Source organism: Anneissia japonica, unplaced genomic scaffold (assembly GCF_011630105.1).
Source record: "Anneissia japonica isolate Jap-2015-1 unplaced genomic scaffold, ASM1163010v1 scaffold287922_len478547_cov175, whole genome shotgun sequence".
Taxonomy (NCBI): Eukaryota; Metazoa; Echinodermata; class Crinoidea; order Comatulida; family Comatulidae; genus Anneissia; species Anneissia japonica.
In genome coordinates, this window is record NW_022692572.1 from 354431 (window position 1) to 369606 (window position 15176).

At 40.0% G+C, this 15176-nt stretch overlaps 1 protein-coding gene across 4 annotated transcripts in view; it reads right to left on the reverse strand.

Annotated features, from left to right (window-relative positions):
* LOC117100358 (dehydrogenase/reductase SDR family member on chromosome X-like) overlaps positions 1-15176 on the reverse strand; it is a 103512-nt gene that overhangs the window by 77341 nt on the left and 10995 nt on the right. For all 4 annotated transcript variants that reach the window (XM_033240020.1, XM_033240023.1, XM_033240021.1 and 1 more), the window contains exon 2: positions 8037-8144. The gene's annotated coding sequence lies outside the window, so the exon portion shown is untranslated. The remainder of the gene's footprint in view (positions 1-8036; positions 8145-15176) is intronic.

The window sequence follows — 15176 nt, forward strand, 5'->3', positions numbered from 1 at the left end:
AATATTATTGGATTGCCCTATTTAATACTTTTGACTTACGCACTTGTCTCTCAACAGATACGTCTCAGTCTGTAAATTATCTCCAATTAAACAAGATGCATGGACCAAGAGCACATTAATTCAATCCCAGTCCCCTGCCCACTTAAGGGGCCAAGAAAAAGTGCTTGGGCACATGCTCTGCCAATTTCAAATAATAACACTATATAAATCGTGATTCATTCCTACTTTTGTTATTATAGTAGCGTAAACAATCTATCTTTTGTGCAAAAAGTGACAATATCAAAAAGTTAGTCAAGTTATAGATGAGACAATTCTCTTTTACATTGCTACAATCGGAATTTTTTACATTTTGATGACGTAATCATTGTCAAAATTTATGTTTTTTTTTAATCCAACACTAAAAATTCATCATGAACAAAATGAATGATTTTTGAACCCCCTCATCTTTCTTTCTTCAAAATCTGTGCAACAGTGCGCACCAGACAGTATTTTGATGCCATCAGACAGATATTTATAAAGTTCATAATATTGTGTGGCATTACCTACTTGTGAAGCTTGACACTGTATTCATAAACAGGGGCTACATTTATCAAACTAGAATTCAGCTTAAATTCGTCTTAAGTACATTTTTTTGCTTTAGTCAAATTTATCAATATTGCTTAGCTTAAAGTTTTTTTTAAATTAGAAATCTGCGGCGGATCACCAACTAACTCGTCCTCAGTGACAAGTTCAAATCTAGTCTTCTTTTTTTTCTTTCTCCCCTTTTTTGTTCGCTCGATAAATGCCACAAGTTATGCACAATCACACTTCAACGAACATTTGGTTTGGTCTGGAATAGTCACGGTAAGCTTTTCAACGTACTCAGTCATGTGTGACGTCATCTACGTGATGAATCCCGGGCCACGAGTAAACTGTTTGTGCCATTAACATGTGCACAGGCGTCAAGACGTCCGTGTATGCACGCGTAGATCTTTTCACTTGTTTAATATTACACTTTTTAAAAAACTAACTAGAGCATATTTTAGGCCATTTTGAGCATTTAAAAACATTTCAACCTGCACCGCTCGCGCTTCATGAGGGTCAAAGTTCGGCGGATCACCAAACTCGTCCTCAGTGACGAGTTCAAATCTAGTTTAATTTTAAATGGAATGATGGGATTATGAAGAATGATGTAGGACTACCCTATGTACTGTAGTCTACTGTACATCACTAGAGTAGTGAAATTAATTATAAACAAAAAATATATCAGCCTGCCTTATCATCTTAATATATTTCCTCCACCCTTATATGAGGAGTTGATTCATTGAATTAATTTAGCATTCCAACTTTTAATAGAAAAAAATTAATAAATACAGACCTTCATGGATTCCACTACCAATCGCCGCCCAGGGTTTGCCCAGACGGTACCATGTGTCATGTGCTTCTTTGTTGCGCAGCAGTAAATAGACGGTGAGTCTCAAAGTTTATGTAGAGTCAGTGCGATCTTCATTTTCAGATAGATGGTTGTATAAAGGCAAAACAATTTGTATTTAAATCATCTACGGACATCAAATAGCAATGATGGTTTGGTAGCACACTCTGCACGTTTTCCCATAGTGGCTGATGGGACGTGTTGTTTACCTCTGGGATATATTTTAGGACAAGCAATGACAATGTCGGTAGGCACTGGCAGGCCTAGGCTTAGGTAACAGACGAAGCCGCCGGTAATTATTAGGCTTACAGTAGGCCTAGAAAAGGCAGGTTAAAGCATTCATATGATTATCTTATATTAAACGCCTAATTAAAAAAACTCCATACATTCATTTCACTAGACAGTACATCTGTTCTGACGAACTGTAGTGACGGCCGCCGTCTGTTCGAGAGACCGATCAACAGTAACGACCTCTAACCCCGGCATCTGTGTATTTGCATATCCTGCCCTCAGGTGTGCAGGGGAGGGATCGCCGAGATTTTGGGGAATTGTCGTCACTCGTACACTGGACTTTATGCAAGACGCATCTTAGCTAACGCTACAGGATTGGTTTTATGGTGTATCTGGTGTCCGGGTCTTTGCAAGAGTGGAGTACTGTTTGGTTTGGTTATATATATTGGAGTATTATCGCAAGAAGCAAGATATCCCATTGGATAAGGGTAAGTACCACTCGGTATTATCACAGTATGTAGGCGATAATTACTACATTGGCGCTGCGAGCAAAAGGCTTGTCAGTGTAGTTTAATTAATATTACAATTACTACATTGAGAGCATAAAGCTCATCGGTATATAGTAAAATATACTGATAGTATTTTGAGAGCTAGTGAGCATTAGTATTGTGTTTTCGCACATACTATATATTGCTTTACTAGTGGCTCTGTTTTTGATTAGTTAATTTTTTTCTGTGGGGAGAAGTGTTCGGGGCTGGCAATTGGATTGCGGACCAGCGAGTACCCTCACAGCTAAAAAGAGACTAGGATTTAGCGTAGTTTTTAAATAGGGACATTGTAGAGGGAAGCGTACAGGGCCACTACCTATATAATTGTGGTGCGGTCTGTCAAGTACCTCTACAATTAGTTTTTATAGACTAGGAGTATTTTAGGTAGGCGTATTTTACGGTTTAATTGTTACAACCTTTCAAGTCGGCGTGCCTTCGTACGTCAGCTGTTGTGCGAGGTTGTGACGCGTTGCGGCCGTATTATGTAATACTATAGCGTGGGCAGGAAGAAGCGTGCGAGACACGCGTCTCACGCTTAGACAGAATTCTCCCACGACTATTAGATTACATATAGATTAGGATTAAAACATTAGCTAGAAGATAGTTAGGTATTTTAAACTCTGTTTTGTTGAAGAATATTGTGTTAACACGTCGTCTAGATATTACCCTAGGCCGTGTGTGTTGTTTTATCGTGCGGAGCTTAGTGCAAACCTCCACTAACTCATTTGCATACAGGTTAATCATTCTGGTTTTATCCAGTTATCAATAACTATTTGTTTCATTGTAGCTTGTGTGAAACGTGTTATTTTAGATATTTTATATTTGTATTCACATTTATACTTCCATATCTATTTTTACATTTTAATCAGATTGCCTTGGATTTCAGGTTTTAAATTGGTTTGTATAATTTTATCATTGATAACCCACTTATTTTCAATTTTAGCCTATTTAACCTATACGTGTGTGATCTTTCCCATTGACAATGTCGAAGGTTAACTTTCGAAAAGCATATAAAGATCTGCCAAGGGCCTGGATCCGTCAGCAAGCTGCTACAAGGATCTGTCTTGGTTGCCGGGATGCAGAGGCCGGGAGGTATGTCCTCCATAAGCATGTTACCATTCTGGCAGAAGCCCTGACCAAGTACGAACAGTACGACAGTCTCCGAGGATTGTATGGCACTAAGACTGAGAGGGAGCAGATCTCGAGATATTGGAAAACCCCTGATCAGGTCTGCTACCCATGTCACTCATCGTTCAACACCTCCTGCTTACTCCAAGGAAGAGGATAGAGATGAAGATAGCGACGATATCGAGACTGTGGAATGTAGACAAGTGGGTAAACGTTACAGCCGGGATGGTAAATCAAGCTATCCTCGATCTTCTACCCATGAAAAGCAAACAACTGTTACACCCGTTAGCAAATCGGTCCCTACTAGCCGAAAATCATCTCCATCACAATCAAGTTCTGATAATAGATTGACCGCCCTCGAAGATCAGATGGTGGCTGTTAACCAGAAGCTTGATGCGGTGTTTGAAATGCTAAAACCACGGGGGGATCAGTGCTATGAATGCCACCAGGTGGGACATTGGCGAAAAGACTGCCCGCAGTTGGGAACTTCATCTAAACAAACCAGGCAGGTTGGCGCTCAGGGTGAGGAACCTTTAAACAAGTAGGGGTCGGAAGCCATGGCCAGCTAGCTGTCCATCCCCATTGTAGCGGCCAACAACAACAAGAAGGTTGATCAATTTACGAAATGGGTTGAGATCAGTCCCGTTCCCTCCCAAACCGCCAAGGTGACTGCGAGAGCATTGGTGGGGGATTTCTTCTCCCGCTTTCGGGTTCCCTTCCAGTTACACTCTGATCAGGGGAGGAATTTTGAAAGTGAATTGTATAACTCTTTATGTCAAGTCTTACAGATCCACTAGACCCGTACTACCAGCTACCGGCCGTCAGCCAACGATCAAGTAGAGCGGTTTAATCGTACGTTGATGGATGTGGTAAGATGTTATGTTGGCAAGAGACAGAAAGACTGGGATGTCCATCTTCCGCAACTTGCTGGTGCATTACGCGCCACAGTAAACAGATCTACAGGGTTTACTCCGAACATGCTGATGCTAGGCCGGGAAATTAATCTTCCCGCTGATTTGATGTTTGCCCAGTGCCAGTCGGGGAAAGCTCAGGAAGTTGGAGACTACATTTCAGAATTGGTTCATTCCATTCGGGATGCTCATGATATAGCCAGGGAAACCCTCAAGGAGACTCAGAAGTGCATGAAGAGGAATTACGATTTGCATGTTCTGAAACGGCCTTACCAACGTGAAGATAGGGTATATATACTCGATAACAGCACCCTCAAAGGCAAATGGGAAGGGTCTGTGGAAGGGTCCAGGAGTCATAATAGACGTCATAACTCCGTGTTTATTCAGGGTACAATTGAGGAACAAAGTGATGATCCTCAATCATGATAAGTTGAAGCTTGCCTTGATAGGCAGCTTCCCAAATGGTTGATGCCCCAGGAACGCTGTATTGCAGTTGTCACAAACCCTGGGCAGGCGCCTTTATGATTCTCGCCATCGGATGCCCTGGACATTGATTTGTATAAGTGTGCCCAGTGTAGAAACCCTGGCCAGCTAACCATTCACTAACGTGTAATGTTAATAACTAGTTCAAGTTCCTTAGTTAATATCATGTCCATTTCTAACCACATGTATTGTATTTCCTTACTCTCGCAGAAATGGACAAACAAGATCAACTGCCGTCCGCCGATGAGATGGACGTTCAACTTAGTGTGGCCAAGGAGAGCAAATGGTTTGTGCGGAGATTAATCCTGCTAATCACCCTGCATCACTGATCCACTGGCGATGTTCGGCGGCTATTGCCGTCCGTGTCAAGCCGGATGTCCTCCGGACTATCTTTCAGCGAGCGAAGGGGGAGGTCACTGGAAAGGTTACCGTTCAACACGCTGTTCAACCCCCTCAACCCCGTGGAAAGAGGGTTCGTCAGAAGGAGTCGAGAAAGGAGTTTAAGCCCAAGAGAAGGGCGCTTCCACAATCACGTGGGACGCCGCATTCTTCCCAGGGCTCAGCGGCGAAAGCGTATGATGCCCATTTTCACCTGGACCGTTTGCGTCAGGGGCTGAGAGTGTCTTCTTGGGCCACTCTTGGTGACCTGGAGCGGGTGGAGCCAGCATGGGGCGACGTCCGTCCCGTGTCTGTGGTTGGGGGTGTTACAGTTTACTGTGACCCACAGACCTACCCCACGGCACGGGAAGTACACTTCATTACCCGGGATCTACACCTAGAAGTTGCCGTTGGTATTCATCCAAAACATGATCTGACGCCCAATCAATTTGATCGGCTCTACTTCCTATCAAGAATGAGGGAGGTGAGGATTCTAGGGGAAATTGGCCTTGATCATACCCGGCCCCCCTCAGATTGGTATTGCCAGGAGAACCTTTTCTGAAGAGTGCTGAACCGGTGCTATGCTCATCACCAGCACCGGGTAGTGTGCCTGCACCTACGTGGTATGGCCGGTGATCCCACGGCAGAGGAGTGTTACTCTCGGGCTCTGGATATTCTGAGGCTGTCCCGCGTCCCTCGGGAGCAACGCTTGCTGCTGCACAACTACACCTCCACCGTTGCCATTGCCGATGCTTTCCGTCATCATTTTCCCGCCACGCTTTTCAGCTTTTCGTTGGCCGTGAGTGGGTTCAACAACCAACAACGCCAGGCATGCAGGCACATCGAAGCTGTGGATGACAGACGGTTGCTGCTGGAATTCGATGGACCACACTTCGCACCAGCGGGACATCGAGTTGGTTCCCCCACATCTTCTGTGGGCAACAGTGGCAGCAGTTGGGGAGGTGCTCGGCTGTGAACTCTGTCAGATCCTGGATGGAAGAATGGACGAGACCTTTTCTAAAAAAAAGTGCAGCATGTCATAAAGAAGATTTTATGTTTGTTTTTATATTCTGTTCTGGGAATTAATTTACTTTGTATTTTTCAGACCCGGATGATTCAGCATAGTAACCATCCGAGAGAACTGCTTTTCGCATTATTGCCCATTGAAGACATCAGTGTACGTTCACCGGGTTTCCTGTACAATATGTGACTCAGCGAGCCCATACGTTTTCCGACTAGTTATCAACAGGATGTCAACTCTTTTCAAATAAGGGAGGAGTGTAGTGACGGCCGCCGTCTGTTCGAGAGACCGATCAACGGTAACAACCTCTAACCCCGGCATCTGTGTATTTGCATATCCTGCCCTCAGGTATACAGGGGAGGTATCGCCGAGATCTTGGGGAATTGTCGTCACTCGTACACTGGACTTTATGCAAGACGCATCTTAGCTTACGCTACAGGATTGGTTTTATGGTGTATCTGGTGTCCGGGTTTTTGCAAGAGTGCTACCATTGGAGTACTGTTGTGATTGGTTATATATATTGGAGTATTATCGCAAGAAGCAAGACATCCTATTGGATAAGGTAAGCTTCTCTCGGTATTATCACAGTATATAGGCGATAGATGTCGGTAGGCACTGGCAGGCCTAGGCTAGGTAACTGACGAAGCCGCCGGTAATTATTAGGCTTAGGCCTAGAAAAGGCAGGTTAAAGCATTAATATGATTATCTTATATTAAACGCCTAATTAAAGAAACTCTATACAGTACATTCATTTTACTAGACAGTACGTCTGTTCCGACGAACGTTCAGATCTTGTGTAGGAAGTGATAGGTGACTGATAATGTGTTAAACAGCTGATGCATTACGACGCGTTACGACGCGTAGCGATCGCTACGTAGCAGTTCGTGCTACGCAAAACCTACGCATTGCCTACGCAAATCATACACATTATCTACGCGTGCTACGCAGGCAGTAATTTTTATCTGTACTGTACGTTGTTCGACTGGTTATCGACGGGATATTATCAGCTCTTTTCAAGCAAGGGAGAAGTGTAGTCCGTATTGGAGTACCACTGTGTACTGGAGTGTAATACTACGTATCTGATATATTGGAGTATAATCGCTATACGCTGGATACCCTATTGGATAAGGTAGGCTCCATTTGGATTAATTGTATCACAGTGTATATATATTTTCATTCATTGAAAAAGTCGAATGGCCAAGCGGTTAGCAGGGGCGCTGCAAGCTATAGCCATAATATCGGCGCTGGTTCAAACGGCACGCTTGCCTATGGTTCTGGTGGTTGAACAAGTCCTCTCGGATAAGGACTATAAACTGTAGGCCCAGTGTATACGCTGGCTTGTGAGCAATCTAAAGAACCCACTACATCCTTCAAGACGAGTTGGGGGATACCCCGGTGTACTGGAACAGACAGCCCCTGTGGTGGACAAGAGTTGCTGGTACCGGGTTACCGGGTAGCACTGACATGAAGGGACCCTTAGGGGTGAAGAAAGTCATTAATCGAGTTCCTAGTCCACATATCAAGCACCCTGAGCATCTTATATTACTATATAAAACTGCACTATTATTATTATTATTTCAACTCATTTATTTATTTATCCTTTCTTTATACTGAATATACACTTTCAATACATAGTTACTGGTTTCCAAAGTGGTTCAGTTCTTAACTACAAAATTTTAAAAGCAGATATATACATATGGTAACCAAAAAAGGTGGATAACTGTAACTACCAATTAAGATACTGTACATTTAAAAGGAACATATTCTTTCCATTGCACTCATAATCATTCATTATTTGTATGCTGACTGTATACACCATACTTTTATAAGCAATTACAGTCAGGTTTTGAGTACACTAAAATACACTTTCCTCACTGTACAACTGAAATAGAGACTTGAAGTCTAAAATAAAATAGTATGCTTACCTATAAAAACTTGCATTCCACTTAAACACAACTTTTTTGTAGTTTCAAATCCAATACCAGCAGCCCCACCAGTAACTATTGCAATGCGGCCACTTTGATTTTCAAGACCTGAAAAACACACATTTCAAAAATAATTCAGATGAAGAAAAAATTCCATTCTATAGGTAAATTCACAGTTAAAATACTAAAGAGCACCTTTCAAAATTTTGCCATGTATACTTTTCATATGAAGAAAAAAAATGCTTTAAATGAAATTTCATAATACTGATATTTTCACTTTAATGGTCATTGTTGAAATTAAATTTTCAATCCAAAGCCAGCAGCCCCACCAATAATTGTATATAGCAATATGAACATTCTTAATTTAAAGACCCGAAAAAACAAACATTTAAAAATATATCAGATTATGAAACAAAAATTCCTGTTATAAATATATATCTCAGAGTTAAGGTACAAACGGTGCAAACCCAATGTTTTGGCACACAACTTTTCATTTAAAATAAAATATGTGTGATAAAATTTTTGGATATTGTAAGTTAATGACAAGGCATAGGTTTCTTGTTGAAGTCAACAAAGAAATTTTAGGTAGGCCTCTGGGGACCACCAATGGCAACAGTGTGGGTGCTTACCACAGGGAGACAAATTCCTACTCTTTTCAGATAGGACAGTGTACTAAGTTCTGTTTTATGGACATTAGTAAAAATGCTGTACATAGGCTTATTCTAGCAAAGGGCTGCAGCAACAGTTCACAGCGTCTCAGTGCAACATACTGTAATTCTCCTTCAGCCAATCCTGATATTGTACATGCTGCTCTCCAAGGCAAAAACCTAAATTTAAGAGTAAATTTGCAAAAATCCATGTTTTTATTACATTCGCATGGCCTATGCCCAGTGGCTGTACAGGGGAGGGTCGATGATAACGACATTGTCAACAATGACAATTAAGTATTTATAAATTGCCAATATCACTATAAACCAGAGCAAACATCAAAAGTGCTGTGCCTGATGTTAAAACAGTCAAGGCAAGCAAGGTATGCAGTGCATACCCTGGCTAAAAAAAATAAAAAGAAATATAGTAGTACAGTTTCTCAGTTTTATTTAGCATTTCTTAGTCAGGATCTTTTATATACACCTTAATTTTTCGAGTGGAATGCTACAGGTTCATTGGAATAGCAAAGTTTTTCAATGTTTGGCCTTTTGGTACCTAGGATATCGTCACAGTCGGGCTATCGCATCGTACTCTAGCTGCTCAGAATTTCCGCATGGCTGGTCTTCGATATCCGCCAATCACGTATTCAGTGAGTCGATGAAAGTCAGAGCATACCCTACAACGCTTAAATTTGCTATTGTAACAACCGAGTGGTGGCGTCAGAATAGCCAATTTAACACTGGAATGGAAGCAGTGCTTCCTAGAGTATGTGCGCATGCTCTTGTTTAAATATAGTTACATACATATGACCGGTGTAGAAGAAACTTTGAATTATTATTTAATTTGAATTGAAATTTGTTAAAATACAGGAATAAGAATTCTTTTGAAGATGCAGACAACTATGCCGGTTTTAAAAATAACATACATTATATTTTGACTACAGAACACAATCTGATTCTGTATAAGTAGTAGGCTTACAAACTTTTCCTATCACTAGCAGGCAATAGCATTAGTGGCATAGGGGGTCTTGAAATGGAAGGGAGCTGAGGGGACAGGAAGATAAAGTGGGGGATCGGTGATTAGGTGAGTGGATAACTCGCAAAGTAAGGTGATATGAGGTGATTTTTAACTACTTAACCATGATTTGTGGGTGGGGGCACGACTGGGAAATGGGCTAGTCATTAGTTATGAATAATTCATAAGAAAACTAGCACAACTAAATCAAAAACCATGTTTTTATCTGAAATTATAGCTAAGGTAATTAAAATGCCAAATTATTTTGAACAACAGGTTTTTAAAATTTTCCAGCCTGGTTTTTAAATACTATACTGGTAATTTATTGAGAAACAGCAATACCTGCTGTGATAATGACTCTTAAGTAGAGGTATTCTTCTTTGATGTTTAATTGGATTATTGAGATAAGATTCTGGCAAAACCTGGTTCACCAACCCGCCTGAATGCCCTTTTAAAGGGTTTGCTGGTAAATAGGATAGGGTACGGGTCCAATTTGCGTCAGGTCAAGTAGAAATTCGTTAAAAACTATGAAGTTATGTATTTGTTAAAAATCCTGTTTCATTCATAGCATATATTAACTATGAAACATTATTTATAATAACAATATAATAAACCATTGGTTGCTAATTAACTGCTTTTAATTAAAATTATACAGGTAGTCTACCTACGTCGCTAATCAGGCGAGTTCCAGTTTGCGTCACCCAAGTGACCCCAATTAGCGTCAACCTCTATTCAGATACCGGAAGTGAATTTGTATGGCTTGTTTAAAGGGTCAAACAATGTTTATGATTGATAATCAGTACTCTGATGATAGTAACGTGTTGCAGCAGTTATAGGCCTATATCTAATATTACAAATCTATGAAGACAAATTGCTTATGTTTGTGATACAATTACAGTATACAATTAAATGTGTGTTCCCATGCAGTTCAATACGGTACTTTTATATCAGTATAGATAGGCCTACATATACATTTAGTTTGTTTTTGCTTATTCAATTAATGAATATATACTGTCTCTTATACACATCTAGATGTGTATAAGAGACAGGTACTGTACGTTGTTCGAGATTACTATCAATCTTCGTTGGTTTTGCTCTAGTGCCCTTTGATTTTTTCTTGGCTTCCCGCTCCTCCTTTCGCTTTTGTTTTGCCGCTTCAGCCTCTGCCTTTTCATTTGCCTTTGCTTCGCCAAAGGCTATAAATTGTGCACCGGAAAGAGCTTTCGGCATCGCTGTAACCACTTTATTACTTTCCTTTAATATTTTAGTTGGATACCTGATGTGATTTTTGAAGACACTAGACACACCATTGCTGGGTGTCGACGCACTACTGGTGTTGGTTTCACGAGTGACTTCATCGGCGCCGGCGGTTCCAGTTATTGATTTAAAATAGGCTGTCATCTCAGCGTTCTTAAGGTGTTTCCATTGTTGGTATTCATGATCTTCACAATCATACCCGTTGTCGTAACGGCGTTCGAACAAGACAACTTCTTTTGTTCCAGAACCGAATGTTGCCAGAGTAAGGGCAGCAGACGAGAGACCAGAGTTTTTCTGGTGATTTTGCTTGAGCTGCTGAAGATTTGGGAAGAACGGCGACTTGCGCAGCGACGGAGGGCTCAGCTGTGACGGTGTGTCCAGCGACAGCGTGCCCCAACAACGGCGACGGCGAGCTCGGCGGCGACGACGAGCTCGGCGACGGCGAGCTCGGCGACGGCGGTCTGCACAGTGGTGGCGCGTTCAGCGGCAGCATATGCGGTCTGGTCAACAGTCGTTTCCCCCCTCCCTTACAAAGACTCCTAATGGTTCGACTTTCTTCCGGTCTATTGTGAAGGGGTATAGCCCGGCCTTTCTGAAGCCACTTGCTGCATTTTGTTTGTTTGCCGATTCATTCCAAGCGGGTGTGAATACTCTGCTAAACGTTTGTTTGGTGACGGCTTCTCCTGGATTGGCGAATTGATACCTCTGCTCTGAACGTCTCCAGGTCGACTTTAGAGATGAATATAGAGAGAGATCCAGTGGTTGAATTATGTGACTGCAATGGCTTGGAAAACAATAAAGTAAAATGGAATTATCTCTGCAAAACTTACAGGTTTCTAATTCATGTGAGTCGCATGACCGTCAACAAATAAAATAATAGGAAAAGGAATACCGGCATTCTTAACACATGTAAAAAAATGATTTGCCACCCATTCAAAAAAGACCTCCTGGTCCATCCAACCATTATGGGTCCTACCCAGAAAGCTCCCAGCTGGTGCTCCTTGCAAAGGGTTATATATAAATCTCTGGCAAGGAAACACCATCATTGGCGGAACATAAAAACCATCGGCATTACAACAACCTAGCACAGTTATCTGTGTCTTGGTGCTGCTGCCGACTTGATACACATCCTTAATGCCGAGCTCGGCAATAACCCTCCAAATTTTAATACACAGTGGGAAGCCAGACTCATCTGCATTAAAGAGCCGTCGTAGATCATTTAATACTTCCTCCAGTCCTTGTTCTTGGATGTAGGTTTCGAAGTCGATAAACCAATTTTGAATCTCTCCTTCCCAAGGTGTTCGGAAATCCATTTTGTTAGTCGGGGATGGCGCTTGAAAAAAAGCGATACCCATTTCTTTCCCGGTCTGTTGTTAACAAAACCGTTTTCCCGCCCATCTTCATCAAGAATTCGCTTTACTTCATCTTGAAGTTGCCATCTCGTAAGTGGATATCCAATTCTTGCCATCTGAATAAGCCACTCTTCTAATAACTGAAATATACAACCAAAAAATATTAACTTCATCAAAAAGCAAAACTGTATTTAACAATTATCGTATTGTATATAAAATAATATGGTTCATTTAACATTACCATAGCAATTGATATGGAATTCCTTGCCGATTTTTTTTTGCAATTCGTCTAATTTGCTTTCTTTTTAAAAAAAATCTTAAAACTTACCTTAAACTTATTATTATTATTATTATTATTATTATTATTATATTTATTATTATTATATACTCACATCTTCTTCGGCACCTGTTAGAACAGTTTTGGGCCCTGATTTACCCGTTATCGGCCGCCGATTATGTAGTTTGTCTGAGAGGGTTGTCCTCGGTATGTCATAAATAGATGCTGCCCTGCTGGTTGCAATCTCCCCCTTTTTTATACGTTCAATTGCAGGCAAGATTAGTGATGGGTCAGTATATTTACTCCTCTTCAACTTCTCTTTCTGCCGGTAATCTCGGTGGAGCCATAGCTAAAATATTCAATCCCGATTTTGATAATAATACGTATGCCTCTCAAGAGTGCAAAATAATTTAGATGAACGAAAAACATGGCCATAGTAAATAAAATTAATATTATTATTTTTTTTTAACGAAAATAATAGCAACAATGATGATAATAATAATAATAATACCAATACAGTAAATAATAATAATAATAATAATAAAATAATAATAATAATAATAAATAAATAATAATGGTAATAATAATAGGCTAATTACAGTATATGTGTTTGAATTATATACAGTATAATAATTAATGTATAGAATAGGCCTATTGCCAATGTGATAGCCTATGGCTACCCGCACAAAAAGCAAAACGATCTGATTATAGTAAATTGTAACCTATAGAAACAAATAATTATATAAAGGTGAAACTTATGTCATAAATAAGAATAATCTTTTAAATAATTTGCATGCATTTTCTATATTATACTTTCTACCAACTCCTTTCTACACACACAAAACAGCGACCGTCCAATATTATTACAGACAAGAGGCTGGTTGGTTGAACTGGGCTAATAAAATTCAAATAATTAAATCGTTTCTAAATACTGCCTCCAATTCTGATATAAGAAACACACCCCCTAATGAATAAATAAAAGTTACGAACCACTCACAGCAAGTTAAGCCAGTCAATCACAGGAATAGATTATAATTAACAGGAAGTAGATTTGTTTTTGTAACACGAAAGCGAATTGAACAATAGAGTAGGCTGAACGCTGTACAAAGTTTGCGCTGTTTATTTACATTTACTCACGTGATAATATCGCCCGAAACCTTTGAATTGGGTGAAGCAGTTTGCTGGAGAGATGTAGGCCATGAAAATATGAGACACAGGATGTTTTATTTATACATATTACTTACATTCTACATTGATATGTGTTGTATTGAATTGTCATGACATGTATTTCTTTTTCAAAGAGGTCCCCCGAGCATCATCTGGCCTTCTTGTCATTGTATTATTTTAGAGTGAAATCTATTTTAATAAACCTAATTAGATTTTATTCTCTACAAATTTCCTCCGTCTTGAGTTTAAAGAATGAATGAGGTGCATTTGCAATTTACAGTGACGAATCTAACAAAATTTGAATTGATTCCAAATGGTTTTTAAGGATTAAAAGCAAGAATATACACTTACTAAAACATTGGAATGCGTAAATTTCACTTCATAATTAACCAAGAAAACGGCTACTGATTTGTCATGTTAAACAATGTATAATCTCAATGGCAATGCGAGTACAGTACTGCTAAGCGTCTCGTTTTCACAGCCTCTGGTATCCTTGTCGTTAAACGATGTCTATTTAACTATCGTCTGGTTTTTCAGAGAATATTACCGTCCTAAATTAGACAAATCGTCCGAGATTCGGAATGGGGAGTTCCTGTTTTCGGAAAGTATTTTATTAAAGGAAGAATAGGAATGATTTTGGGACTTGTTCGGTTTTGCGTGAAATTCGATTTTGTGGGCATTGAGTACACATACTGTAGTACTGTTCTATGTTTATTTATTTTTTTTTTTGAAAATGTGCAAGAGGAAATCTGTATAACTCAAACTTTTTATGCCATTCCCATTAGGTTTGACTTATGCGGACTCGACTGTATATGTTATTATATAACTTAATTTCTAATGACATAACCTTGCTACAACGATAACGTTATCTTTTTACATAACCTACGAACAACATTCACAACATTTGCGAATGTTGTAACATTTGGTATTTGTTACAATTCTTAATACCTGTCTATTGGCCTATGTTACATTTACTGTAGAACGCAATGAATCAGAATAAAAGTGGGCCCGATAGTCCACACTAGCACAATGATGATGATTGAGCACAATCGTCCTTGGCCCGATCATCTTTCAGTCTTTTACTTCATTATATTATTATGCCCAAGTAAATAAAGGTATGAATACACGTGCCAGACCATATACTGTAGTAAGGCATGCGCTTGGAATGTATCCTCCACGCATAGAAATCCAAGCTTTGACCAAATCTTGATATAACCAATGCAATTATGCAGCATTTACGATTTCAAGCACCTATTTTCTTAGCTATTTTTGAGCCAATTTTTCAGGTATCCTCCTCACAATTAAAAAACAGTATGGTACACATGGGTAGGAGTTTGCAAAGCCTGTATGTCTATGTGACTGTCAATCAAAAGGATGTCCAAACAATGTTTGATTACTAGGCCTAGGCCCAGGTAGATCTTACAC